We start from the raw sequence: 26,390 nt of genomic DNA, 5'->3' as shown, positions 1-26,390 counted from the left end.
GGTCTTTTCCAATGAGTCAACTCTTCGCATGAGGTGGCCAAAGTATCAGAGTTTCGGCTTCAGCATCAGTCCTTCCAAAGAATACACAGAACTAATCTCGTTTAAAATGGACTGGTTGGTTTTGCTTGCAGTCCAAGGGACTCTCAAGAGTCTTCTCCAACACCACAGTTCAAAAGCATCAATTCTTTGGCACTCAGCTTTCTTCACAGTCCAACTCTGACATCCATACAGGACCACAGGAAAAACCATAACCATGACTAGACAGACCTTTGTTTGCAAAGTAACGTCTCTGCTTTTGACTATGCTATCTAGGTTGGTCATAACTTTTCTTCCAAAGAGTAAGCATCTTTTAATTTCATGGCTGCAGTCACCATCTGCAGTGATTTTGGAGCCCCCCAAAATAAAGTCTGACACTGTTTCCCCATCTATTTCCCATGAAGTGATGGGACCAGATGCCATGATCTTTGTTTTCTGGATGTTGAGCTTTAAGCCAACTTTTTCACTCTCCTCTTTCACTTTCATCAAGAGGCTTTTTAGCTCCTCTTCAGTTTCTGCCATAAGGGTGGTGTCATCTGCATATCTGAGGTTATTGACATTTCTCCTGGCAATCTTGACTGCAGCTTGTGCTTCTTCCAGCCCAGCGTTTCTCATGATGTACTCTGCATATAAGTTAAATAAGCAGGCTGACAATATACAGTCTTGATGCACTCCTTTTCCTATTTTGAACCAGTCTATTGTTCCATGTCCAGTTCTAACTGTTGCTTCCTGACCTGCATATAGGTTTCTCAAGAGGCAGGTCAGGTTGTGTCGTTTTCCGATCTCTTTCAGAATTTTCCACAGTTTATTGTGATCACAAAAGACCCTAACTAGCCAAAGTGATCTTAAGAACAAATCTGGAAGTATCAGGTTCCCCAGTTCCAAACTATCCTAAAATCCTCCACTAAACAAAACAATAGAGTACTGACATAAAACCAGACACATAGGTCAAAAGAATAGAACAGAGGGTCTAGAAATAAACCCATACTTATTTGGTCAATTAATCTACAACAAAGGAGGCAAGATTATACAATGAGGAAAAGGATTACCTCAATTAATGGTGCTGAGAAAATGTTAACAGCTATATGCAAATGATTTAAACTGGACTATTTTCTCACAGCATATATAGAAACTTAAAATAGATTAAAGATTTAAATTTAAGGCCTGAAACCATAAAACTCCTACTAGAAAACTTAGGCAATATGGTTTTTGACATTTATCTTAGAAGTAATTTTTTTGTATGTCTCCTCTGGCAAGGGAAACAAAAGCAAAAATAAATACATGGGACTATGTTAAACTAAGAAGCTTTTGCACAGTGAAGTAAACTGAACATAAAGGTCCCTTACTTAATAGAAGATATTTGCAAATGATATGTTGAATAAGTGGTTAATAACCAAAATATATTAGTACAAATAACTTATACAAATAATATGTATATACAATTATAACTCAATTAGAAATTTTAAAAATTAAAATAGAAAAAAAAAGGGTGAGTTTCAGGGGAGTTCTTATTTCTGATTGCTTATCTTCTTAAACATACTGAATCACTTTTTATACATGACACCTAGCCAATTCAATTTACTTCTATATATGCTCTGGCTTCATTTTTTAGCATTTCTATAAATATAACATACCTGTATTGGTTCATCTCCCTGAAGAATTTTAAAGGGATCTATGATCCCTCAATACCCAGGAAGGGTTGATTCTAGGACTCTTGTAGATGTAAAAATGCATAGGTACTACAACCCCTTGTATAAAGCAGTCTAGTATTTGCATATAGACTACACACATCCTTCTGTGTAGTTTAAATAATCTCTAGGTTACTTATAATATCTGATACAATGTAAATGCTATGTAAATGGGCCAGGGTATGTTAAGTTCAAATTTCGCTCTTTGGAACTTTCAGAAATTTTAAATATTTCCAGCCTGCAATTGAATTCACAGATGCAGAGCCCCCAGATATGGACAGCTGAGTGTATCTGTATTTGACCACTTCTTTTGGCCAGCACTTATCCTCAGTCGGTTGATACTACCTTCCTCAAGGGAAATAAGATTTACCTTCCCCTCAAATGCTCAATTTCATTCCCTACTAATAAAAAAGTAATTTTCTTCTTCACTTTTCTTGAGGTGCAACAGGCATAATTTTCACTGGAATACTAAGTGAAAGTGAAAGCGAAAGTTGCTCAGTCAGGTCCCACTCTTTAGGATCCCACACACTATACAGTCCATGGAATTCTCCAAGCCAGAATACTGGAGTGGGTAGCTTTTCTCTTCTCCAGGGATCTTCCCAACCCAAGGATCAAATCTAGGTCTCCCGCATTGCAGGCAGATTCTTTACTAGCTGAGCCACAAGGGAAGCCCAAGAAATACTAAGGTTAATGTTATTTCCAAACAAAAACATCAGTTTAGAGGTATTTAAAAATATTCTTAATAGGTATATTGGGAAAAAAAAACCAACTTAATCATTGTATGAAACAATCACTATCTTTTGAGAGCTTATTCTTTGCCACACTCTAACAGATGTGATTTGCATACACTTTTAATTTCCATTCTCAGATTAAACATTAATTCTTTTCATATATATATGTATATGAAATGAATCGCCAGTCCAGGTTTGATGCAGAATACAGGATGCTTGGGGCTGGTGCACTGGGATGACCCAGAGGGATCGTATGGGGAGGGAGGCGGGAGAGGGGTTCAGGATGGGGAACACGTGTTCACCTGCGGTAGATTCATGTTGATGTATGGCAAAATCAATACAATATTTTAAAGTAAAAAAATAATAATAAATAAATGATAAATGTTTTAAAAAAGAAAAATCTAATAAAAAGGTTTCACATGTTACCAGTCAAGTGATAAAAAAAACTCTAGGATGAGAAAATTAAAATTGAAAAAAATATTCTTAAAAATTCTTAATATATTTGTAGTTATGCTATTATGGTATATAAAACCAAAGTTTATGTACCTATTCACTATTAAGGATAAAAGTGACTGTGGTACAAAGCACACACATCCACCTCATAAGCAAGAACTGTTTTCCAGGAGTTAGTGTTCAGATGTTTTAAAGGATAATGATAGTTAAAAGTAGACCTCAAAAGGAACATATTATTTCAAACAATGTTCTAAATATTTGCCAAAGGGTAACACACTTTTTCTTTAAGTCCCTGCTTTCCTACTGTACTTTTTCAAATAACTTCATTTTCAATATAATTTAGAGCCAATATGAGTTGTTAAAAAACTTTGATATACTTTGATTTGTTGAGATTTCTTGAGTTAGAAACAAAAAGATTAAATTATATTTAGTACATGGGAATTTATCTGTAATCTAAATCCTAAAGATACAGGGCTCACTGATAGAAAAATTGCAGGGCACAGTCACTTCAGTAAGAGTGATTTCCAGAGAATGTTGGAGGAAAACCAGAAGTTCAGTGTATTAGGTGTTGAAGGTGATCAGAGAATTAACAAGTCTGATAGTGGTTTGAAGGGAAGCAGGAAGATAGGAAAGTAAATAAAGTATCATTTGTCTCTTTTTCTTTGAGGTAAATGAATGGTTTGCTTAGGACATACACTTAGAACATATTTGTATAATGAAGAAATGGAACCATATATATTGTGAAGATCAAATAAATAAATTTGTAAAGTAAACTGGTAAATATCTGGAAGTTTTCACAATCAAAAGACTATTATATTTTTATGTTGGTTTCCTCTACTAGAATATAGACTGTATTTTATCTGTCTTGTAAACTTTATATACTTATTGTCTAGAGTGATAATGCTAATAAATTCTTGCTGAAGAAATTTATGTAAGATTCGTAAAGAAATATAAAGGGCTAAGAACCCTAGACAAGGGAAAATACACTTTTTTCATTAAAAGTCAAGACCAGGCTGGGGAGAGTTTGAATAATTAGTGATTGTGATTGACCTACTTATATATATATTAGGCATTTCAAAGCTGACTGTGTTGTTTCCTTGTAACTTAGAATACATAAATTTATTGAGGAAGATTGAGAAGCTGCAAAGATTGTGTAATTTTTAAAGCAGGCCTAAGCAATGCAAAGCTGAGCCCAAAAAGAATAAGCGTCATTCAAATCAGATTAATACTGTGCCAGTATTAAGGGTTTCATGCACTGTTTTATGCTTTTATAATCCACATTCACTTACTAAATCTGTTAAACTGAATTATAACCACCTACTATGCAACTCTTTTCTAGCATGGACTGGATGTCTCTCCAAAACATACCATTTTTTAGTCTTCTTTATAGATCAAAAACCTAGCATAGTAATAAACATTCTTTTAGGAAATGCACACTTAGCAAACATTTTGTTATTAAACCAATTTGACAGGTACAGGACAGTATTCCAATTACCTTAATTTTTTTTTTTTTTTTTTTTTTTTAGAAAATTCAAAGACTCTTCATGCAGAGCTTACTATAGACAGGTGGTCACACTCATGTTTTGGCAGAGACTCAAGGGCAGGTGGAGGAATGAGAAAAGGGTACATGTGATTATCAGAGGCTGTTGATTTAAGCATTCAAGGTAAAATATGAATATGCCATCTTCAGTTTAATTATTCACTTCAGCTTGAATAGTCAAACACATAAATTCTTTAAGTAATTAATGTATCTCTCCTCATGACATCCTTGAGGCATAAGCAAAAATCTCAGTAAAATCTATATAATATTTGTGTGCTATGCTGATTCCATCTCCCCCACCAAATAAAAACCACAGGCTATCCTTGTAGAAACTTAGATTCAAATGTGACTTTGAAACTGGCTTTTATCACAAGCAAATGGAGAAAATTCGGTAAAAATATATTTATAGAAGTGCATGCTCAAATCAGGTGGTAAGAGCTACAACTAGCACTGAGTCTTTGTTAAAGACACTATGCTAATCCCATCATATGCCTTACTGTCTATAACTCTCTTGAGACTCTGAATTGGGTCCAAGTATTGCGACCCCATGAATCGTAGCATGCCAGGCCTCCCTGTCCATCACCAACTCCCGGAGTTCACGCAAACTCATGTCCATTGAGTTGGTGATGCCATCCAACCATCTCATCCTCTGTCGTCCCCTTCTCCTCCTGCCCCCAATCCCTCCCAGCATCAGGGTCTTTTCCAATGAGTCAAGTCTTTGCATGAGGTGGCCAAAGTATTGGAGTTTCAGCTTCAACATCAGTCCTTCCAATGAACAACCAGGACTGATCTCCTTTAGGATGGACTGATTGGATCTCCTTGCAGTCCAAGGGACTCTCAAGAGTCTTCTCCAACTGGCGTGCTGTGATTCATGGGGTCGCAAAGAGTTGGACACGACTGAGCAACTGAACTGAACTGATGCTCCATGTATTTCCTTGTTCCCCTGGAAGCAGCATCAACCCAAGATATTTTCCTAGCATAATAGATAATAGAAGCACAGGTGAGTAAGTAATCCAGTAGAATATTTAAAAGCTGATTTCATAACACTTGCTGATCCTTTCTTGACTGAATCTCATGATATGATTAAATCTAAACAGTAGACTGTACACTATGCCTGGAGGCTTACATTGTCCAAAGGAGTATTACTCTGGTAGGGTAGAAGAGTGACAATTTACTGCATAATCATCTAATCTATTATGCATTGGAATACATGAAAGTATATAGTGATGGATAATATTGGAATAAAATAGGGGTGATTTAAATGTTTAGCTGAAGGAAAAATCAAAGTGATTCCATAATTAAGTTATTTTCAATTATAGTGAAGGTACCAGGCAGGGTTCCTACAGGAAACAGATGGCACATGGAAATTTTGTAATTTGGAAGAGCTTAATAAAGGAAAAAAATTACAAGATAAAGCCAGGGTATAGAAAACCCACAAAATTACTGCAATACTTTGGAGCTGGCAAAAGCAGGACTCTTAACACCCCTGGCTCTCAAGAGACACTTAGAGGGGCTATGATGTGGAACACAGTCATGAACTGTATCCAAACAACTGACTACCAGAGGCTGTGCTCTTGGATCCAGTCAGTAATCAGCCTGTGGTAACCCCAATGATGGTAAGCAGATAAATATCCAGATTTACTACTCACATTTCTGCCTACAGCCATCTGCTGCTCCCCATTGGACAAACCTAGAACTACAAGAGAATACCAGAATCAGTCTCACAGATGATTTCCATATACAGTGGGTAATTGTTTTTAGGGGCACTAAAAATATATCCTGCATAAAACAGCAAATAATTTATATTTCAATGTAACTTTCAGGGACTGTAAATCTCCGTAGTACTGCCTCTTTTACATACTTCTAGTGTACTGTTATACTATTCCTTAGTGAGGGAGAGATACAGAGTTGCAAGTAGTAAACTCATTATTACACTTCGGATAGCTTAGAGGCTGTTTTGTCACAACTTGTAATGATAGAATATTAAGAATCATAAAGATTAAAAAAAAAAAACTTGTACTACTGACCTACCTGTTTGAAATTTGGGGTGTTTTTCAAAATATTTATATAATATATATAAATGTGTTATAATTGCGACAGGGATCAAGACCATCCCCATGGAAAAGAAATGCAAAAAAGCAAAATGGCTGTCAGGGGAGGCCTTACAAATAGCTGTGGAAAGAAGAGAGGCAAAAAGCAAAGGTGAAAAGGAAAGATATAAGCATCTGAATGCAGAGTTCCAAAGAATAGCAAGAAGAGATAAGAAAGCCTTCTTCAGCGATCAATGCAAAGAAATAGAGGAAAACAACAGAATGGGAAAGACTAGAGATTTCTTTAAGAAAATTAGAGATACCAAGGGAAAAGTTCATGCAAGATGGGCTCGATAAAGGACAGAAATTGTATGGACCTAACAGAAGCAGAAGATATTAAGAAGAGGTGGCAAGAATACACAGATGAACTATATAAAAAAGATCTTAACGACCCAGATAATCATGATGAGGTGATCACTAATCTAGAGCCAGACATCTTGGAAAGTGAAGTCAGGTGGGCCTTAGAAAGCATCACTATGAACAAAGCTAGTGGAGGTGATGGAATTCTAGTTGAACTGTTTCAAATCCTGAAAGAATATGTTGTGAAAGTGCTGCACTCAATATGCCAGCAAATTTGGAAAACTCAGCAGTGGCCACAGGACTGGAAAAGGTCAGTTTTCATTCCAATCCCAAAGAAAGGCAATGCCAAAGAATGCTCAAACTACCGCACAATTGCACTCATCTCACATGCTAGTAAAGTAATGCTCAAAATTCTCCAAGCCAGGCTTCAGCAATATGTGAACCGTGAACTTCCAGATGTTCAAGCTGGTTTTAGAAAAGGCAGAGGAACCAGAGATCAAATTGCCAACACCCGCTGGATCATGGAAAAAGCAAGAGAGTTCCAGAAAAACATCTATTTCTGCTTTATTGACTATGCCAAAGCCTTTGACTGTGTGTATCGCAATAAACTGTGGAAAATTCTGGAAGAGATGGGAATACCAGACCACCTAACCTGCCTCTTGAGAAATGTGTATGGAGGTCAGGAAGCAACAGTTAGAACTGGACATGGAACAACAGACTTATTCCAAATAGGAAAAGGAGTAAGTCAAGGCTGTATATTGTCACCCTGCTTATTTAACTTATATGCAGAGTACATCATGAGAAACGCTGGACTGGAAGAAACACAAGCTGGAATCAAGATTGCTGGGAGAAGTATCAATCACCTCAGATATGCAGATGACACCACCCTTATGGCAGAAAGTGAAGAGGAAGTAAAAAGCCTCTTGATGAAAGTGAAAGAGGAGAGTGAAAAAGTTGGCTTAAAGCTCAGCATTCAGAAAACGAAGATCATGGCATCCGGTCCCATCACTTCAAGGGAAATAGATATGCAAACAGTGGAAACAGTGTCAGACTTTATTATTTTGAGGTCCAGAATCACTGCAGATGGTGACTGCAGCCATGAAATTAAAAGACGCTTACTCCTTGGAAGAAAAGTGATGACCAACCTAGATAGCATATTAAAAAGCAGAGACATTCCTTTGGTGACTAAGGTCCGTCTAGTCAAGGCTATGGTTTTTCCAGTAGTCATGTATGGATGTGAGAGTTGGACTGTGAAGAAGGCTGAGTGCTGAAGAATTGATGCTTTTGAACTGTGGTGTTGGAGAAGACTCTTGAGAGTCTCTTGGACTGCAAGGAGATCCAACCAATCCATTCTGAAGGAGATCAACACTGGGATTTCTTTGGAAGGAATGATGCTAAAGCTGAAACTCCAATACTTTGGCCACCTCATGCGAAGAGTTGACTCATTGGAAAAGACTCTGACGCTGGGAGGGATTGGGGGCAGGAGGAGAAAGGGACGACCATGGATGAGATGGCTGGATGGCATCATGGACTCCATGGACATGAGTCTGAGTGAACTCCGGGAGATGGTGATGAACAGGGAGGCCTGGTGTGCTGCGATTCACGGGGTCGCAAAGAGTTGGACACGACTGAGTGACTGAGCTGAACTGAACTGAACATAACAAAACATAGACATTGGCTGTGAGTCTTATGACATCCACTAGTATGTATTTGACCTTGAGAAAGACATTCAAATTCTCCATGTATCCAGTTCTCCATGTTTCATTTTATTCATTTGTGAGGATCTATATAAACTAAGAGTTAGGCAAATACAGGGAAACTCTTCAGAGTGATGCTTTTTACATAATAAGCATTCATTAAGGTGTACTAGTGAATGTTATGTAAGCCCACAACTTTTGATAATATTTCTAACAATTTTTAGAATAAAACAAGGGAAATACACAACAAAGACATTATAAGCACTAGCTGTAAGAATTCAGCATGTTAAACAGAAATTTAAATATGTGGAGGTTAAATCATTTATGCATTTGCTTTAAATATGTTAAACATGATTTTATGAGACTTTCACTAACATTCATGTAACTTTAAGACAGAGCCAAAGCAAAACCAAAACACCCAGTTGTGGATGTCACTGGTGATAGAAGCGAGGTCTGATGCTGTACAGAGTAATACTGCATAGGAACCTGGAATGTTAGGTCCATGAATCAAGGCAAATTGGAAGTTGTCAAACAGGAGATGGCGAGTGAATGTCAACATTCTAGGAATCAGAGAACTAAAATGGAATGGAATGGGTAAATTTAACTCAGATGACCATTATGTCTACTACTGTGGGCAGGAATCCTTTAGAAGAAATGGAGTAACCATCATAGTCAACAAAAGAGCCTGAAATGCAGTACTTGGATGCAAATCTCAAAAATGACAGTATGATCTCTGTTGGTTTCCAAGGCAAACCATTCAGGATCATGGTAATCCAAGTTATGCCCCAACCAGTAATGCTGAAGAAGCTGAACGGTTCTATGAAGACCTACACGACCTTTTAGATCTAATACCCCAAAAAAGATGTCCTTTTCATTATAGAGGACTGGAATGCAAAAGTAGCAAGTCAAGAAACACCTGGAGTAACAGGCAAATTTGGCCTTGGAATATGGAATGAAGCAGGGCAAAGGCTAATAGAGTTCTGCCAAGAGAATGCAGTGGTTATTGCAAACACCATCTTCCAATACCACAAGAGAAGATGGTACACATGGACATCACCAGATGGTCAACACCAAAATCAGATTGATTATATTCTTTGCAGCCAAAGATGGAGAAGCTCTATATAGTCAGCAAAAACAAGACCAGGAGCTGACATGGCTCAAATCATGCACTCCTTAGTGCCAAATTCAGACTTAAAGAAAGTCAGGGGGACCACTAGACAGTTCAGGTAGGACCTAAATCAAATCCCTTACAATTAGACAGTGGAAGTGAGAAACAGATTTAAGGGAATACATCTGATAGACAGAGTTCCTGATGAACTATGGACAGAGGTTCATAACATTGTGCAAGAGACAGGGATCAAGACCATCCCCAAGAAAAAGAAATGCAAAAAAAAAAAAAAAAAAAGGCTGTCTGAGGAGGCCTTACAAATAGCTGTGAAAAGAACAGAAGCAAAAAGCAAAGGAGAAAAGGAAAGATATACTCATGGGTATAAAAATATACCCATTTGAATGCAGAGTTTCAGAAAATAGCAAGGAGAGATAAGAAAGCCTTCCTCAGTAATCAATGCAAAGAAATAGAGGAAAACAATAGAATGGGAAAGACTAGAGATCTCTTCAAGAAAATTAGAGATACCAAGGGAACATTTCATGCAAAGATGGGCTCAATAAAGGACAGAAATTTTATGGGCCTAACAGAAGCAGAAGATATTAAGACAAAGTGGCAAGAATATACAGAAGAATTGTAGAAAAATGATCTTCATGATCCAGATAACAATGATGCTGTGATGACTCACCTAGACTCAAACATCCTTGGGAAGGTGAGTTGAGTGGGTCTTAGGAAGCATCATTACCAACAAAACCAGTGGAGGTGATGGAATCCCAGTTGAGCTATTTCAAATCCTGAAAGATGATGCTGTGAAAGTGCTGCACTCAATATGCCAGCAAATTTGGAAAACTCAGCAGTGGCCACAGGACTGGAAAAGGTCAGTTTTCATTCCAATTCCAAAGAAAGGCAATGCCAAAGAATGCTCAAACTACTGCACATTGTACTCATCTCACATGCTAGTAAAGTAATGCTCAAAATTCTCCAAGCCAGGCTTCAGCAATATGTGAACCGTGAATTTCCAGATATTCAAGCTGGTATTAGAAAAGGCAGAGGAACCAGAGATCAAATTGCCAACATCTGCTGGATCATGGAAAAAGCAAGAGAGTTCCAGAAAAACATCTGTTTCTGTTTTATTGACTATGCCAAAGCGTTTGACTGTGTGGATCACAATAAACTGTGGAAAACTCTGAAAGAGATAGGAATACGAGACCACCTGACTTGCCTCTTGAGAAATGTGTATGCAGGTCAGGAAGCAACAGTTTGAACTGGACATGGAACAACAGACTGATTCCAAATAGAAAAAGGAGTAAGTCAAGGCTGTATATTGTCACCCTGCTTATTTAACTTATATGTAGAGTACACCATGAGAAATGCTGGGCTGCAAGAAGCGCAAGCTGGAATCAAGATTGCCAGGAGAAATATTAATAACCTCAGATATGTAGGTGATACCATCCTTATGGCAGAAAGTGAAGAAGAACTAAAGAGCCTGTTGATGAAAGTGAAAGAGGAGAGTGAAAAAGTTGGCTTAAAGCTCAACATTCAGAAAACTAAGATCATGGCATCTGGTCCCATCACTTCATGGCAAATAGATGGGGAAACAGTGGAAACAGTGAAAGACTATTTTTTGGGGGCTCCAAAATCACTGCAGATGGTGACAGAAGCCATAAAATTAAAAGACGCTTGCTCTTTGGATGTTATGAGAAAACTAGACAGCATATTAAAAAGCAGACATTACTTTGCCAACAAATGTCTGTCTAGTCAGTTCAGTTCAGTCTCTCAGTCATGTCCGACTCTTTGCGAACCCATGAATTGCAGCACACCAGGCCTCCCTGTCAATCACCAACTCCTGGAGTTCACTCAGATTGACATCCATCGAGTCCGTGATGCCATCTAGCCATCTCATTGTCTGTCGTCCCCTTCTCCTCCTGCCCCCAATCCCTCCCAGCATCAGAGTCATTTCCAATAAGTCAACTCTTCGCATGATGTCGCCAAAGTATTGGAGTTTCAGCTTTAGCATCATTCCCACCAAAGGAATCCCAGGGTTGATCTTCACAATGGACTGGTTGGATCTCCTTGCAGTCCAAGAGACTCTCAAGAGTCTTCTCCAACACTACAGTTCAAAAGCATCAATTCTTCGGCACTCAGCCTTCTTCACAGTCCAACTCTCACATCCATACATGACTACTGGAAAAACCATAGCCTTGACTAGACGGACCTTAGTCACCAAAGGAATGTCTCTGTTTTTTAATATGCTATCTAGGTTGGTCATCACTTTTCTTCCAAGGAGTAAGCGTCTTTTAGTTTCATGGCTGCAGTCACCATCTGCAGTGATTTTGGAGCCCCACAAAATACAGTCTGACACTGTTTCCACTGTTTGCATATCTATTCCCTTGAAGTGATGGGACCGGATGCCATGATCTTCATTTTCTGAATGTTGAGCTTTAAGCCAACTTTTTCACTCTCCTCTTTCACTTTCATCAAGAGGCTTTTTACTTCCTCTTCACTTTCTGCCATAAGGGTGGTGTCATCTCCATATCTGAGGTGATTGATATTTCTCCTGGCAATCTTGATTCCAGCTTGTGTCTCTTTCAGTCCAGCGTTTCTCATGATGTTCTCTGCATATAAGTTAAATAAGCAGGGTGACAATATACAGCCTTGACTTACTCCTTTTCCTATTTGGAATCAGTCTGTTGTTCCATGTCCAGTTCTAACTGTTGCTTCCTGGCATACAGATTTCTCAAGAGGCAGGTCAGGTGGTCTCGTATTCCCATATCTCTTAGAATTTTCCATAGTTTATTGTGATCCACACAGTCAAAGGCTTTGGCATAGTCAATAAAGCAAAAATAAATGTTTTTCTGGAACTCTCTTGCTTTTTCCATAATCCAGTGATGTTGGCAATTTGATCTCTGGTTCCTCTGCCTTTTCTAAAACCAGCTTGAACATCAGGGAGCTCACAGTTCACATATTGCTGTATGCAGGTCAAGGAGCAACTGTTGGAACTGGACATGAAACAACAGACTGATTCCAAATTGGGAAAGAGATACATCAAAGCTGTATATTGTCACCCTGCTTATTTAACTTATATGCAGAGTACATCATAAGAAATGCCAGGCTGGATGACTCACAAGCTGGAATCAAGATTGCAGGGAAAAATATCAATAACCTCAGATATATAGATGGCACTACCCTAACGGCAGAAAGTGAAGAGGAACTGAAGAGACTCTTGATAAAAGTGAAAGAAGAGAGTGAAAAAAACTGGCTTAAAGCTCAACATTGACAAACCTAAGATCAGGGCTTCGGGTCCCATCATTTCATGGCAAATAGATAGGAAAACAATGGAAACAGTGAGAGACTTTATTTTCTTGGGTTCCAAAATCACTGTGGTTGTTTAACTGCAGCTATGAAATTAAAAGATGCTTGCTTCTTGGAACCATGACAAAGCTGGACAGCAAGTTAAAAAGCAGAGACATCACTTTGCCAACAAAGATCCATATAAACAAAGCTATGGTTTTTACAGTAGTCATGTATGGGTCTGAGAGTTGGATCATAAAGAAGGCTGAGCACCAAAGAACTGATGCTTTCAAATTGTAGTGCTGGAGAAGACTCTCGAAAGTCCTCTGGAAAACAAAGAGTTCAAACCAGTCAATCCTAAAGGAAAGCAACCCTGAATATTCACTGGAAGGACTGATGCTGAAGCTGTAATACTTTGGCCACCTGATGTAAAGAGCTGACTCACTGAAAAGACCCTGATGCTGGGAAGAGCTGTTCAGTTCAGTCACTCAGTCATGTCTGACTCTTTGCAACCCCATGAATCACAGCATGCCAGGCCTCCCTGTCCATCACCAACTCCTGGAGTCTACCCAAACTCACGTCAACCGAGTCGGTGATGCCATCCAACCATCTCATCCTCTGTCCTCCCCTTCTCCTCCTGCCCCCAACCTCTCCCAGCGTCGGGTCTTTCCCAATGTGTCAACTCTTCACATGAGGTGGCCAAAGTATTAGAGTTTCAGCTTCAACATCAGTCCTTCCAATGAACACCCAGGACTGATCTCCTTTAGGCTGGACTGGCTGGATCTTCCTGCAGTCTGAGGGACTCTCAAGTGTCTGTTCCAACACCACAGTTCCAAAGCATCAATTCTTCGGCGTTTACCTTTATTCACCGTCCAAATCTCACATCCATACATGACTACTGGAAAAATCATAGCCTTGACTAGACAGACCTTTGTTGGCAAAGTAATGTCTCTGCTTTTAAATATGCTATCTAGGTTGGTCATAACTTTCCTTCCAAGGCTGAGAGAGGTGGAAAAGGGGGCAACAGAGAATGAAATGGTTGGGGTCATCACCAAACTGACACAATGGACATTAGTTTGAGCAAATTTGGAGAAAAACTCAAAGACAGGGAAGCATATGATGCTTCAGTCCCACAGTCACAGAGTCAGACACAACTTAGTGACTGAAAAACCATCACCACATGGGATATCAGCTCAGTTCAGTAGCTCAGTCGTGTCCGACTCTTTGAAACCCCATGAATCACAGCACGCCAGGCCTCCCTGTCCATCACCATCTCCCGGAGTTCACTCAGACTCACATCCATCGAGTCAGTGATGCCATCCAGCCATCTCATCCTCTGTTGTCCCCGTCCTCTCCTGCCCCCAGTCCTTCCCAGCATCAGAGTCTTTTCCAATGAGTCAACTCTTCACATGGGATATGGTTACATACAAATTACACATCTTACACATGTAACATCTGAATTAGAATTTTTAATTTTAAATTTATTCATTTTAATTGGAGGCTAATTACTTTACAATATTGTATTGGTTTTGCCATACATCCACATGAATCTGCCACAGTTGTACACGTGTTCCCTATCCTGAACCCCCGTCCCACCTACCTCCCTGTACCATCCCTCAGGGTCATCTCATTGCACCAGCCCCAAGCATCCTGTATCTTGCATTGAACCTGGACTGGTGATTTGTTTCTTATATGATATTATACATGTTTCAATGCCTTTCTCCCAAATCATCCCACCCTCTTCCTCTACCACAGAGTCCAAAAGACTGTTTTATACATCTGTGTCTCTTTTGCTATCTTGTATACAGGGTTATGGTTACCATCATTCTAAATTCCATATACATGCGTTAGTATACTGTATTAGTGTTTTACTTTCTGGCTTACTTCACTCTGTATAATAGGCTCCAGTTTCATCCACCTCATTAGAACTGATTCAAATGTATTCTTTTTAATGGCTGAGTAATATTCCATTGTGTATATGTACCACAGCTCTCTTATCTATTCATCTGCTGATGGACATCTAGGTTATTTCCATGTCCTGGCTATTATAAATAGTGCTGCGACACATATACCCCAATGTGGGGTACACGTGTCTCTTTCAATTCTGGTTTCCTTGGTGTGTATGCCCAGCCATGGGATTGCTGGGTCATAAAATTTTTAAGAGTCCTGGAAATCTGATGTTTTTAAAATTTAATTTTTTCCAAGCATAATTATACAAGTATATGAATTAATGTTTGTTTTGCTTATATTTGTTCATCTTGAGAGGTTTAGCTAAATTTATTGTAGGATTTTTTATATTACCTTAATAAATCTAACATTTAATTTTTCATAAATTGTTTTCATTGTTTATTTTTGTTATCCACATTATAATGGATAAAACACTTTACTCACTTGTCATTATTGTACATTTATTACTCCTTTCATAAAATTCTGCTATACATTAGAAGGCATCAAAATAACATTCAATAAGACACTGGAATTTATACTTTTCTATTATAAAACTTTTCTAGTTTGACCTATTAAAATATTTCAAGAATCAAAAATATTTTAGAAATACTTTTTTTCCTTTTCAGTGATAGTGAGTTACATATCCATGTGTTTTGAGCTGAATTCCCCTACACCCACCACCATTTCAAATATGTTGAAGTGCTAACCTTAAATACAGAAAGTGAGGGTATTTGGAAGGCTGTCTTTATTCAGGGAACAAATTCAATGTTGTCATTAGTGTGGGCTCTCTCTTCCTAAAAGGACCTTGATAGTTCTGCTTAGCTTGACTAAGCTTTAGATAGATTTCTTCCTAACTCTGGGCCCTGACCTCTCTTTTTAGACATTAAAGAAAGCTTGCAATTGTAAATTATTTCTGCTCCATTAAGATGTAAATCCTCTCTCAGCCTCTTGCCAGGCTTTTTAACCTTGAAATAACCTTGCTTTACAACTAAGAATGTCTTTCCCAAAGATCTGGGAGTCATCCTTTGAAATATAATCATTAAGACAGAGGCCCTATCTCCTAGTCTCCGTGGGAGTGTAGGGACCTGACTTCAATAGGCCCCAATTAGCAGACACAGATGGCCTAATCACAGTAGCCAGTGCACCCCCCTCCACTAATACCCCTGCCACTGCTTTTTCACTAGCTCACCCCAGAGCTTAAAAATTCTCTTGCCATTTGTCTCAACAGAGTTGAGTTCAATTTCTCTATTGTAATAGTCTAGACAACAACTGCAATATCTGTGAATACAATCTTCTTTGGCCATTCATCCTGTCTGGTGCAGTTTTTACTTAACAGCTCTACTCCAATCTAATTAGACTCTTTCAAATGGGGGGAAGAAAAGCAATGACAAACCTAGAAAGTGTATTAAAAAGCAAAGACATTATTTTGCCTCCAAATTTCCCTATACTGAAAGCTATGGTTTTGCTAGTAGTCTTGTACAGATGTGAGAAATGGACAATGAAAAAAGTTGAGTGCTGAAGAATTGATGCCTTTGAACTGTGGCTCTGGAGAAGATTCTTGAGAGTCCCTTGGACTGCAAGGAGACCAAACCAATTAATCATAAAGGCAGTCAATCCTGAATATTCATTGGAAGAACTGATTCTGAAGCTCCAATATTTTGGCCACCAGATGGGAAGGGCCAACTTATTGTAAAAAACCCTTATGCTGGGCAAAATTGAAGGCTAGAGGCTAGGGGATGACAGAGAATGAAATGGTTTGATGGCTTCACCAAATTAATGGACACTAACTTGAACAAACTTCGGGAGAGGGTGAAGGACAGGAAAGCCTGGCGTGCTGCAGTTCATGGGGTCTCAAAGAGTCAGACACAACTGAGCAACTGAACAACAACACAAAGAGGGGAAAGGCAGGCACAGAGGCAGACATGAACACTGGGAGAATGCCACATGATGATGAAGGCAGAGATCTGAGTGGTGCAACAGAAGCCAAGGAATGTGAAAAATTCCTGCCAAACTACCTGAAGTTAGGAGAGAGGCATTGAACAGACTTCCCCTAACAGCCCTCAGAGGGAACTAACCCTGTTGACACCCTGATCTTGGACTTCTAACCTCCAGAACTGTGAAAGAAAACATTTCTTTTGTTGAAGCCACACAGTTCATAGTATTTTGTTTCAATAGCCCTAAGAAACTAATGGGCATTCCCTGGTGGCTCATTGGTAAAAGAATCTGCCTGCCAATTCAAGAGATGCAGGTTCAATCTCTGATTCAGGAAGAACCCCTGGAGAAGAAAATGACCCCTATTCTAGATTCTTGCCTGTGAAATACCATGGACAGAAGAGCTGGGTGGGTTACAGTCCATGGAGTTGCAAAAGAGTTGGACATAACTTTGCAACTAAACAACAAAAACAAGGAAACTAATACATTGTATTATGTAGCTATAAGACTTGTAGTTGACAAAGCTAGTCTTGGAGACCCACTGTGCTGCTTCCTGGTTTGGAAGCTGGGATAAATCTGTAAACTTTCTAAATTTCTATATCTTCAGGGCAATTGAATGACCTAATATTTTGAGAGAGGTTTGCTCATAACAGGGATAAATAAAATGAAGCATTGTTTTTCATTTGAAAGATTATTTTCTAAGGCTAAAGACAGTAATAGCAACGTTTCTTAAAAAACAAAAAAATGCAACCAGGATTAAGTACTCAGCAGTTTTCTTTAAGAAAGGAAAAATCTGGAATTGAAACATTTCTCCTTTGAATTTTCTACTTTATTAGTGTTTTCCATGGAATCTGTATTGTGTTAAGTTTTATCCAATGTACAAAATCTTAAAAGAACCTATATATTTTCTCTCCAAACTAGTTTATTTCACTGATATATAACTCCGTCCCAATCTCAGCATAGACGTATAGGTCATTTGTCATCTTTACAACCCTCTCACAAGGAGGGTAGAATCTCCAAATTCTCTTAAGTAAAAACACTTGTCTCTCTATTTTTTTTTTTAAAGAGAGCATACACAGAGTGACCTAGAAAACTTATATTTTTATTATAAACCTCAGCCTTTTTATCAGTTATGTGCCTTTTTAATACTTTTTATTAACATTGTGCTTGGTAAAGTAGTATGAAAGATAGTATTCAGTTCAAGACTTCTTAAAACAGTATAATTTATAAATGGAGAGGTTTTATAACAAGGTAATAATTTTATAATAACTTTCTCTTTTTCTATTCCTCAGGAAGAGCTCAGGGAAAATAAACAAGGATCCATTTAAAGTCTGGGTTGGTGCCAGTTTGACTAGGTTCCATGCTAGGCAGGGTGCCATAATTAAAAGTTACACTCATCAACCATGAAACAAATAGTAATATCAGCAAGTGAAAAAAGTAAACGTAGAGAATGAAAAACAATGGCCTGTTAGGAATAATCAGGTGTGGACCAATGGTTAAGGATGGTAACAAATGGTGAACTGCTTTGTTGTACTTTCCCTATTTTTTAATCCCAGGAAACACCTTTTTAAAGGTGAGTTAATATTAGTTTAAGAGTTTTGATAAATTTATGAACAGTAGATCATATCAATATCAATAAACTGAGTGATTGCTTTCAATAATAATGCTAACAATTATTCATTGAACAAAAGATACAGAGAAGTCACTGGACTGAAGGTGTATTCTTTGATGTACTAATATCAGTCTCCTTGATCCTTGGTTGGCATCTGGTCCCATCACTTCATGGGAAATAGATGGGGAAACAGTGTCAGACTTTATTTTTGGGGGCTCCAGAATCACTGCAGATGGTGACTGCAGCCATGAAATTAAAAGACGCTTACTCCTTGGAAGAAAAGTTATGACCAACCTAGATAGCATATTCAAAAGCAGAGACATTACTTTGCCAACTAAGGTCCATCTAGTCAAGGCTATGGTTTTTCCTGTGGTCATGTATGGATGTGAGAGTTGGGCTGTGAAGAAGGCTGAGCGCTGAAGAATTGATGCTTTTGAACTGTGGTGTTGGAGAAGACTCTTGAGAGTCCCTTGGACTACAAGGAGATCCAACCAGTCCATTGTGAAGATCAACCCTGGGATTTCTTTGGAAGGAATGATGCTAAGGCTGAAACTCCAGAACTTTGGCCACCTCATGAGAAGAGTTGACTCACTGGAAAAAACTCTGATGCTGGGAGGGATTGGGGGCAGGAGGAGAAGGGGACGACCGAGGATGAGATGGCTGGATGGCATCACTGACTCGATGGACGTGAGTCTGAGTGAACTCCAGGAGATGGTGATGAACAGGGAGGCCTGGCGTGCTGCGATTCATGGGGTCACAAAGAGTCGGACAAGACTGAGCGACTGAACTGAACTGAACTGGTCCTCGGTTAATTAACAACAGCCTCTTAAAATAGTTATATCAGTCTGTTACTGCACAGATCAAATTTTAGTTTGTCAAAAATGAATATAATTTGAGTGTTGATTGTGATTAATGCAACTTCAGCTGCAGGAGATAAAAAAAGATTGCTTTTCTTCCTCTCAGTGGAATACCAGCAAAGATCAAAATAATCTCTGATCCATTACCGTGTAAAGTATTGGTTTTAACTATTTTGAAATATTTATTTACACATACTATTTGGTATATTAAGTTTTCCAAGCTCTTTATTAGACATTACAATAGAAAAGAGGGCTTCCTAGGTGGTGCTAGTGATAAAGAATTTGCCTGCCAATGCAGATTCAATCCCTGGGCTCAGAAGATCCTCTATAGAAGGAAATGGCAACCTGCTCCAGTATTTTTGCCTGGAAAATTCCATGCACAGAGGAATTTTTTGGACTACAATTCACTGGGCCACAAAGAGTTGGACATGACTGAGCACAGAGCATGAACAGATCACAATTATGTAACTTGTAGAGAAGGAGTGGTGATGGCCTAGGGCCTGTAGGGAGCAGAGATACAGTGATGACTTCCAACAAATTGATATCAAAAGCAGGATTTTGAAAGTGAAGCATCACAGGAGCATGCCTGTATCTAGAAGGGAAATAGAATGGCAACAGAGAGACCAACTATATGTTGTTACCATAGTCCAGGTGAGAAATGGTGAGAATAATCTGAGATTGTGGCAAAGAATAATGCCAGGTTCAAGAGGCCTGAGATCAGGTGGACATGAAAGAAGAAAGTTATTAGTAAAGGAGAGCCCAAGGATTTAATTTCAATGGCTATGTAAGTAGCAAAGTCTTAACAAAGCACACATAGTGTGCTCTTGCCAAAACAGGTTGGAAGTGAATGCAATTAACTTGCTATCAGAGATAATGAGTTTCAGAAACCAGTTCATTATCCAAGATCTACATGAAACTGCTTTCCAGCTTTAAAAAAAAAAAAAAATGAAGCCTAGACATTAAGATTCTAGGAGAACTTATACTGGGTAGATTTTGAGGGGAATAGATGAAAAATATCTTAAAGTTGTAAGAAGAATATTCAAATTTCATTAGGCACTTGAAAAGATTTATCAGGAAATGTAAATTTGGTCATTTCTCCATCTTTGAGAGCTGTTTGTCAGAGTTACAAGTATATTCACATTTCTTTCTACTACCGTGTAACCAAGTTAATTTTTTCCCCATAAATATCCCATCATTGAATATAGAGAAAAATAAATAAACAAAAACATAAAACAACTTTGGTTTAATCTCACTGTTTTCGTTTTCTAGAGCTTCTGTAACAAATTACCACATAGTGAGTGGATTAAAGCACAAACTTTCCTAGTCTGGGAACCAAGATCCCACATGCTGCCTGGCATAGCCAAAACAAAACAAAAAATCCCCCACAAACTTAACGTTCTTTTCTGTAGCTTGGGTGTTCCTTTCTGGTGATTCTTGGGGGGAAGACTTTTTAAGATTGGTGGAGCTCTCAGCTCACATCACTGTTTCTTCTGCCGTCACATCCACTTATAAAGATGCTTGTAATTACATTAGGCACACCTGGCTCCTTCAAGCCATCCTCCCTAGTTTAAGGTCAGATGATGAATAACCTTAATTCCAGCTACAATTTACTTTCCTCTTTACCATGCAAGGTAACATTGCCCCCTGTTCTGGGAATTGGGACATGGACATCTTTAGGGGGGCATTAATCTGTTTTTGATGTTGATAAATTTACCTTGATACAATTATTTTTTTCTTTCTGATTAGATAAATATCTTCTATAATAATGTACCAAATATGAGTGAGATTGAGGCTCTGTGGCTTCTGAGCCTTAACATTTTGTGGGTGGAGGGCAGCGGGCCTGAGATTTCACAGCTATAACTACAAAATTCTGCCCCCTTTCTGTCTGGAATCTCTGTCTCCCCTTAAATGGAGAGTGTTTTGGTATAAGTAATTGCACCTGGCTTAAACTGTGCCTTGCTGTCACCAAAAACTAGAGCTCGCTGTGCTAGATTAAAGACTTCATTGCTAGTGATGGTTTGGTCATGATATTTTAGCCTTTGCTACTCCATGGTCCTCTGGTACTTTGGCCACAAACAGGAAATAAAGAAAATACTGACTTACTAAACAATGTGCCGTTCAAATGGATGTAACAGTGCTGCTGCGAGGCCCACTGGCTATTCTTTCCCTTTGCCAAACCTACCCTCTCTCTTCACTGAATCTATCCCCCTGGACAATCTGTTTTTCAGGCTCCTGAATCTGCAGCTTCAGGTGTCTCCACTGGTTGGAAGCCTCTCCTAGAACTCCAAACTCCACCTTGAGGTTTCATTGTGAAGAAGCAGATATATGAGCAATGGGCTCTCGTACTTCACTCACTTTCTCCTTCAGTTTCTTTAGATCAGAAAGGACGGTCGTCTATCTCACTTTTCTCCTTGCTATATCCTCCCTCTCTAGCTTAATGCAGCAAACATATTACAGGGTTATTGGAAACATTATATAAGGGGTATTAAAAAATTCTGCCTTATGTACAAAATTTTATGATCATAGTTTCTCCATGGTATGATTTTTACTGGGGGGTCAAGGAACAATTTTTAACTAAGGATTGCAGGTGATAAAATATTTAATACCCCCAAATAGTCACCCCATTGTATATGAATGTCAAATAGCTCTTTCTACCATTTCAAAGCAATTTAATGTTTGCTTTTTCATCACTATTCAACTAATATTCAAAAACTTTTCAAGACATTCATACTGAAAAAGCAAATGACTTCCTGAATTCATTAAAACACCACAGCATGTTACTTATTATCATTTAGCAACTCTTTCCTGCAAGTATACTTATAAAATTGTACTTCTGCAAGATGGAAACCATATGCCTTTTCCTTCTTCAAAAGGTATTCAAAATTTTATTACAAGGTGGATAATATAAAAGCATTATCATTATATGTACTGGTGCAATATTTATGACTCTTAAATTTAGGAATAAATTACCTGTTTTATAATAAGCATAGCATTTTCCATTTGTAAACATTACATTTTCTGTCACCATGATGAGTTTCTACTGCTTGAAAGAGTGGCTCATTCATGAGTATCCTGCTTTTATCATAATATCGTAGAGAAATAAGAGTAGGCCTTTAGATGGAGATACTACTCTAAAACAAAACCACATGATAATACTTTTAACTACGATAGAAAGAGCATTCATTATTTTAAAGTAAATCTTTAATTTTTCTATATATTTTTACCTCAATTTTTAGAAGGATGAACTTTTTGTTTATGAAATTATATCATTCATAACAGGAAACCAAAGTTTATAATTACTTATTTTTTGCTTAAATATGAAACTGGGATCAAATAAATATTAATTTTCTAGATTTTTTTCTTATTGTATCCATTGGTTTGAGTAATTTTAAATATCTGAGGCTTTTAATTATTTCAAAATGATATATTTACTTAGGAGTGGTTGGATTATGTTTGAGACAAATAGACCAAATCTGGCAAGATAATGATAAAAAGAGAATATACAAATGTACTACAATAGGAATAAAGGAGTAAATAAAAGTACAAAAGTAGGATATCAAAATTTAAATATATTACATGCTAAAATTGAATGTTTGTAGGCTAGTAGTTTTGAAAACTTATGTGGATAAATTCCCTGAATAATATAATTTTACTAAGATGTAAAGAACTAGAAAATTGAAATGAAAATTTAACTCTAGAGAATCTAAATCAGTAACCTCTTAATATTCCACACAATAATCAAATAGCATTAGAATTATTTTTTTCTAAGCATTTATCAAGAGTTATTTAAGTCCAATCTCACACATGTACTTGCAGAAAGTTGAAGAAACAAAACAAAATGTTACGCTTCTAAAAATGAAAAGTATTAAGAGCAAAAAATACCAAGACAATTCAAGACTATATATTAAAAAATAATATATAATGAACTATTTGTTTGTTCCCCAAAAATTCTAGATTAATTTAACAACAGAAAATTGATCAATATGTTTTTAAACATTAACAAATTAAAGAAAGAAAGCCATATGATTGTGACAATACTTGGTGGGTCAGTTGGTAAAGAATTTGCCTACAATGAGGGAGACCCCAGTTCTATCCCTGGGTTTAGATGATCACCTAGAGAAAGAAAGGGAAACCCACTCCAGTATTCTTTTTTTTTTTTTTTTCTTCTTTACAATAAAAATCTTTATTTAAGTTTGGTCAGTACAGGTAAGATATACTGGAGTCACAGAGCAATATGCATTAACAGGATAAAACAATTCATAAAAACTGAGTAACCATGCACACAAATTTCTTAAACATTCAATCACCTGAAGATAAAATGCACAGATGTGTGGTGGGAAAAACTGTATCTAACACTGAAACTACTATAGGACTCCTTCAACAAGTCCAACTTTTAGTGATAAAACTACTGTACTGGGCAAACTTGGCAGTCATAAACCCACATCTACTCTGACAAATCCGAATGGTGCATAAGCATAGTAACAGCATGAGTAAGAATGCCCTCACACAGCACAGGTTCTAGGGTAGACACAGATTCACACAGACATCACTGTGTTATACTTTAAGGAAAGAGTTCCATTTACAACTTCACATTAACTCATATAAAAATAACCTGACCCTACACAAAATGTCCTTTTAGCAACATTCAAAGTAATTAACTGTTACAATTTCCAAAGTGGCAGAGGTATTGAAGCAAAGAAAAAAGAAAAAGAAAAACCACCCACAAAAAAGGCAAATTATGACAAAAGTATGCGTTAATCAACTGGACAGTATCCTCTTCCAAATTAAATGACACTGTATAAAAATTTGCTGGAATTTTTATTATTATTTTTTTTTACAAAACTGAACCCTGTACATTTACATGTCCAAGCCATTCTGAACGCGGCGGGAAGCCGCAGTTCGGTTACCTTTCCCACTCACGGTTTTCTCCTCTTGGGGGTCATGCTTGGAGTCTGTGTCATTTGAGTGGTGTGTGAAAAAGTTTTCACGGCCCGTGGGAGAGTCTACACTTTCATACCCCGCACTGAGTTGGTTTACATAACTACTACCTCCTCCGAGCTGCTGGAGGCCTTATTCCCATTCCTTGAAGAAGAAGGAAAGTCATCTTCGGCTGTATACCCCTCCCTATGAAATCCAGACACAGACATCCTTTGCTGGGAGGAACTGCCATTACTTGGTCCGCTGGCCAGACGACTGCAGTCTTTACCTGTGGCCTCTGCCTGTCCTACAGGCTCAGAAGATGTAGTCCCGCTGGTATTCGGGCCTAGGGCTTGAGACTGCTGCTGTTGGTACTGAGCCAACTGCTGGTGCGTCTCCTTCAGTTATTGCTGAAGAACTAGAATGGTACTCTGTATACCCTCTACTTCTTCGTCAAGTTTAATGATGAACTCATTCAGTTCATCCTGACTGCTTTTAAGCTCCTCACTATATTTCTTCTGTAAAGACAACTCTGCTTCAAGTTGTGCAATATCATCCCTGGGACAGCTGCCTTCCAATCTCTTGATTCTCCTGGATAAGCATTCAACACTTTGCCATTAACTTTTTGCCTTTTTGGCTCATTTGAGTGTTACCCAGAAGTTCAACAACAATCACGAAGTCCACGGTCTTATTTGCAAAACTGATATACAGTGTTTCTAAGTCACTATGCTCAAGGTTAGGAGAGATGCATATTCCATCTTTACATTTACTGGAATTTTACATGTTCAATTCATGGTTTTAATCTCTAGGTTTTCATTCCCCCAAACTGTCTGAAGACACAGTGTGCCACAGACTTAAGACTTCTGTTTCTCCCTCTATTTTCTTCAAACAGAAACATTTCTCAAGTACCTACGTGTTCTAGAAGGGGAATTTTTCAGAGGTGGCCACTTCTTTGGAATCGTCCTACGCCATCAGGCCTCTGAAGCAAGAGAAGAGGGAAGAGAAAAAATCTGAAACACAAGGTTCATCTGGTAAGTTTTACATTAACCTTTACAAGCTGGATAGTATAAGAATGTGGCTTTTTGGCTCAGAAAGTCTGAGTCTTGGTGTGGAAACGAGTACGTGGCTGTCCCACCACAGCTTTCTCACAGTGGGACTGTCAGGGAAGTCTTGACTGGGGAGTATGATTTGTTTACCTATCAGGCATAAACTTCCAGGCACTCAGTTCTTTTTGGGCTTGTTCCAGTTTGTCTTTAGTCTGTTCCAGTTCACTTTTCATTTTTAGGAATAACAAGTTGATCACTGGGTCCACCGTTGATCTCAGTTGTGCAACGCTAGGCTGCTGGACGTGCTTGAGGTACTGGATCTGAGTAGTACCCTCTTGCATTTCTTGCTCCTTGGTTGCTAGTCGCATTACAAGAATGTTTTCCCTGGGTGCAGATTCTTGCTGCTGCTGCTTTAGTTTTTCTTCAGATTCCCTTAAGCCAGTTACATCATTAGAGTTGAGATCTGCGTACCTGCCCTTCAAAGCTTGCACATATGCTTCCTACTGTTTCCACCTTAGAATTAATTCATCTCATGCCATAACTTTGAAGTCTGTTTCACTCAGTCGAACCTTCTTGGGAAGAGATTCTTCGTTGGTCATCTTGAATCCTCTCCAGACGGAGCCCACGCCGGTGCCCGCCCAGTCACATAGGCCGACCCAGCGCTGTCCTCTCGCTGCCCAGGCCGCCTGACCAACCGCGCCGCCACCGCGGATCCCCGCGCTCCTCCTCCGTGCCGCAACCCCGGCGCTCCCCTTTATTTGTGGGTCTCGCTGCCACAAAATGGCCCACTCCAGTATTCTTGCTGGGAAAACCCCATGGAAGAGGGACCTGGAGGGCCACAGTCCAGGCAGTAGCAAGAGTTGGACATGACTTAGCGGCTAAACCACTACCCATATAGTTGACAAGCATATTTTATGAGCTAGCAATCCCACTGCTTGGTGTATATCCTAGAGACAATCTTGCACATGTGCTTCTGTAGACATGAAATCATAATTTTCCTCCCAGTCCTGTTCATAATAGTAAAACACTGGAAACCACTCAATTTCCATCAACAATGGAAAAAACAGCAGCTGCGTGCGTGCTACTTCTTTTCAGTGGTGTTCGGCTCTTTGTAACCCTATGGACTGTAGCCCACCAGGCTCTGTCTG

General features: G+C 38.5%; 1 pseudogene; it reads right to left on the bottom strand.

Moving 5' to 3' along the window:
• Nucleotides 1-23,465: 23,465 nt before the first annotated feature.
• LOC120879304 lies at nt 23,466-25,841 on the bottom strand (annotated as a pseudogene).
• Between the last annotated feature and the right edge of the window lie 549 nt (nt 25,842-26,390).

Source organism: Oryx dammah, unplaced genomic scaffold (genome assembly GCF_014754425.2).
Source record: "Oryx dammah isolate SB20612 unplaced genomic scaffold, SCBI_Odam_1.1 HiC_scaffold_20, whole genome shotgun sequence".
Classification (NCBI taxonomy): domain Eukaryota; kingdom Metazoa; phylum Chordata; class Mammalia; order Artiodactyla; family Bovidae; genus Oryx; species Oryx dammah.
Note: the sequence above shows the minus strand (reverse complement) of the source record. Positions and strands in the feature narration are given on the sequence as shown.